General features: G+C 39.3%; 1 pseudogene; it reads right to left on the reverse strand.

Moving 5' to 3' along the window:
* Nucleotides 1-241: 241 nt before the first annotated feature.
* Nucleotides 242-3522, reverse strand: LOC106300407 (annotated as a pseudogene).
* Between the last annotated feature and the right edge of the window lie 1074 nt (nucleotides 3523-4596).

A 4596-nucleotide genomic window follows, 5' to 3' on the forward strand; every position in this document is an offset into this window, starting at 1 on the left:
ACATTTTGAAATTTACCTCAAAATTTCTGAATTCAAGTCATGGAACTATATTGTTGGTAGGGAACTGCATAGTTGATTTTTTCTCATAACTAAACAAAGAGAATTATGAAACTCTGTGGATAAGTGGAGGTGGACACTATGACCTTGAACTGGATCCATATTTCATCAGACATCTGAAGAAATTTGTTGCAAGAAACAAGCTGAGCAAGACGCCATAAATCAAGATTGCTGATATTTTTGAAATGGGTTAACTCGGAGGACTTCTAGAAACAATCTAGACATAGGCTGGAGAAGTCGGACGAAAAGTAATATGCATGAAAAATTACAGAAAGAAAAAAAGTTTGCAGTCATAATGTGTCAATCATGAATAAATAACACTCTTCTACCAACATTTATTTCTTTATGCTTTATTCATGGATCAGTAGCATTCATGGATCATACTCTTTGGAAATCGAAATGTCATCTGAGAGCGTAGAAGAGTCTGGAAGAGGCACTTCTGGAATTTGCAAACCTGCAGGCTTAGGAGGGAATTCAAGAGCATTCAAATCTCCTTCCATCATCTCTATTACTCTATTCATCGGTGGCCGATTTGATGGCCAAGCCTGAATACACCACAAACCAACCATCGTCATCTTCTTTGCTATCTCTTCTTCTTCTTCGCTGTTGATACCATTTTCAAGAAGCCTTCCATTGTCTCCTTTCTCAAGATCCCTATATATCCATTCAGGAAAGTACATTGAACTTGTGCTAGAACCAACTTCTTGAGCATCTCTGTCTTTGTTCCTTGCTCCTATCATCTCAAGAACCAACATTCCATAGCTATACACATCTGACTTGTGTGAGACGCGACCATACACTCTTGAAAACACTTCGGGTGCAATGTATCCTATCGTTCCTCTTGTGTCTAGCAGCGACAACATGCTTTCCTTCCTCTCACAGAGCTTGGCAAGGCCAAAGTCTGATACTTTGGGGCAAAGATCGTTATCTAAGAGTACATTCTGCGGTTTTATGTCGAAATGTACAATCCTTGTTCTGCATCCATGGTGCAAGTACTCCAAACCGCGAGCAACACCTAACGCGATCTCATATAGCACCTTCCAGTCCATATTTGACGACCTCTTGCTTGAGATGAACTTATCAAGAGACCCATTTTCCAAGAATTCATAAATAATTGCTCTCTTGGAACCTTCGGAGCAAAATCCTAATAGGGTAACAATGTTGACATGAGAAGTTCGGCTGATGCTCGCAACTTCGTTGATGAAGTCTTCCCCATTACTCTTCGAGTCTTTTAGAATCTTCACTGCAACGATACGTCCATCAGAAAGGGTGCCTCTATAGACATTTCCAAACCCTCCTTTCCCAACCATTTCGGCGAATGATTTTGTTATTCTCTTCACTTCTGCGAAACTATAAGCGCCTTGAGGTTCTCTTGTGGATTAAGAGTCTTGAGATTCCATTGACGTAGATCATGTGATGGTTTTCTCTTTCTCTTTCGGATAATTCGGAGACCCAATGCTAAGACAAGAAACGTAAACAGAATCACACCTGCTCCCAAACCTGAAACCAGAAAAATAATTTAAAAAAAAAACTTTGTTTGGATATATTATTCATAAACGAATCAAGAGTATTTTTGAGCACCTATTTTCACTCCAGAGGAGATTCCTGCATCAATGGAATGAACCAGAGATTAGTTGAATCTAATGACAGAACTTTGAAATAATGGTTTTGGGCCGGAGATCTTACCCTTGTTTCTTGAATCGCCAGTATGGTTACACTGCCCATGACCACAATAGCAGACGAACCTTCTTGTGATCTGATTGTATCCACATACACCCCCAGATTCTGTGCACCTCGAACATTCTTGGTTCAAGAGCATTCTTTAGATTATCTATCGTCTTGTTGTTTTGCAGTCTGTTCAGCGAGGGTCCAGATGCGGGAATGCTGACGTTTTGACTGCAACCTAGTCTGAAGTCGTATAAATGGTCTCTAATCCCTTGAAGTAGAGGGGACGAAAGGTTTCTCGTTACATAGTAACCTCCGCCATCCTCACAATCAATTTTTCCGACATAAATGGAAGTATAATTTGAATTGCAACTTGTACTGCAAACTACAATGCAGTGTGAATAAATTGTTAGCAGCTCGGTGTTAGAAGCAAATGGAAGAATGAATGGCGTATCGAAAGGGTATAGGGGACAAAGACTGCCTATATAATCCGATCTGGCAAGTCTTATGATACTAGCGTCGTAGTTCGCCTCTAAGATTCTAAAACTTACGGAGGAAATGTCAAGCTCCGCGAAGCCTCCGTTACAGTTGAGCTTGAAGTCAGGGTGGCCACATTCTTCTCTGCCAGGAATCCAGAAAGGGTACAAGAGACCGCCCTGGTTGCCACAGAAAAACGGTGTACTGCAGAGTCTGTAAATCTCATCAGCTGAGAAAAGACAAGGATGGAAATTATATGATTGTGTATTGTGACATGGATTTTTTGAAGACATAGAGAGATTGAACTTGTTGTCATCCTCTGTTTTATTTCCATGAAGGTCAATAGGAAAAAGAAGATATGAAGGGTTGATGTATGAGAAACTTACCACTACGTTGACGCTTTGGTTCGCAGCTGACTCCTGAGGGTGATGAGTTTGTCTTGCAGCAAACCTGAGCTGTACCATTGAAGCTGCATATTCCACCAGAAGACGAACATTCTTCTCATCAATCTTCACTTTCACCTCGAACCCGTTCCTTATAACACGTTCTAATTCGTACGAATCAAATTCATCCTCTTCGAGAGGAACGAAACTCTTTCGAACGATCACAGTGAAACTATTATTGCAGTGTAACTCACCATGCTGTTCTTCAAACACTAACACAAGACCCTTATCAGAAGGACATGTATAATTCTGCTTGCTAAAATATCGACGATCACATAGGTAATATACTTCGAGCTCCTTGTAGGCTGGCAAAATCTCAAAAATATCGGAAGGCAAGGCTGTGGTATTGAATTTAGCAGAACAAATACGCCCTAGCAGGTCTGGTCTGGCAAGTGTTATGGTGTAATTTGTTCGACTTACTTTGAGAACAGAGTACTCTTGGTCTGAGATGATTAAATATGTGCTGCTTTTATTGCGGCAGTGAAGCTCCAGCAGTGGAAGACCACAGTTTTCAGGACGATTTCCACCCCAAAAGGGGAAACCAGCTGAGATTTCCCCACACTGAAACGGAGATTCACACACCCCAAGTTCTTGCTTACTTGAAGTGCAAGGAAGACGGTGCAATAGTGGGAAGAGGACGAATATGACCAGATATGAAGTAGATTTTGAGAATTTGATGAGTGTTTGGGAGTTCATAATTGATTTATCTAATTTCAGAAGAGTGTCTTCTCGGTTTGGTTTTGTTTGTGTTAACATGCAGGACGAAAGAAATTGGTAAGAAAAAAAAAAAGAAGAGTGAACAATAAACCTTTATAGGAATGGTGGTGAGGCAAAATAACATTGAAAGATGAAGAAGGTCATTCTAAGTCTATTGCTTAGAATCTTTAGATCACTTAAAAGCCAACTGATCCCAATAATTTTCTCGGAAACTTCATAAATTTAATCCTCAGTGCGAATGAGAGGGACTTGTGTGGCTAAATCTAATGCTGTCTCTGATATTTTGACAAAGGAGTATTCAGAAGACTTTGACAAATCAATAGTTTGATTAGTTTTTTTCTAAGAGTGATATAGGTTGAATATTCGTGAAAGGTTTTAGCGATTGCAAAAACGTGCAGTAGGTTTGAATATTTAGGTGATTGATATAGGTGTTTTGTGTATATTACGCATGAATCCTTAGCTCCCCGTCTCTTTCTTTACATATACCATATTTCTAATATATGCAAACTCTATAGCTAGTATGAGATATGATATCTACCCAGAATCTCTTCTATGCAGTTAGCATTAAATGCTCACTAGTAAAAAAAAACTCAAATAGCAACGAAGTTGCTATGGTACAATCGTAGCTAGCAAAGAAAAGCTACGGATTTGCTACGTTTTAGCTACGAAAACATAAACGTAGCAAATCGTAACAAAATCGTAGCTAATTTGCTACGAATGTGCTACGTACAAAAATCGTAGCCAGTGGTTGCTACGATTTTGTTACGAAAAATAACGTAGCAATTTACTACGTTTCACTAACGTGTCATTTCGTGTTTAACCTAGCTATGAATTGTTTCGATTCTATCGTAAGTTTAGTTTTAATTTATTTTAAAAAAGAAAACGTAGCTACGGTTACCAAAATCGTAGCAAATTCGTAGCAACCCACCGAAAGAAACGTCCCATCATCCATCGTGCGCAAGTGTCGGGAGAAAAATACAAAACGTAATAAGCCACAAGACCTTTTCGTAACAAAGATCGTGGTTTTTTTCTGAATGCAACGTCCCCTCGGTCCGACAATGTGCAGGCAAAATAATTCAAGATATTTTGAGCAAGCTACGAAAAATTTTCGTAGCATTTTTCGTAGCATTTCGTGGCAGATTTCGTAGCAAGGTGTTTTATATAAAAACAACCAAGCACTCCACTCTCATAACAACGAGTGAGATATCAAACATAAAACGCTTTCTTTCAAATGTGT

Source organism: Brassica oleracea, chromosome C6, assembly GCF_000695525.1.
Source record: "Brassica oleracea var. oleracea cultivar TO1000 chromosome C6, BOL, whole genome shotgun sequence".
NCBI classification, from domain to species: Eukaryota; Viridiplantae; Streptophyta; class Magnoliopsida; order Brassicales; family Brassicaceae; genus Brassica; species Brassica oleracea.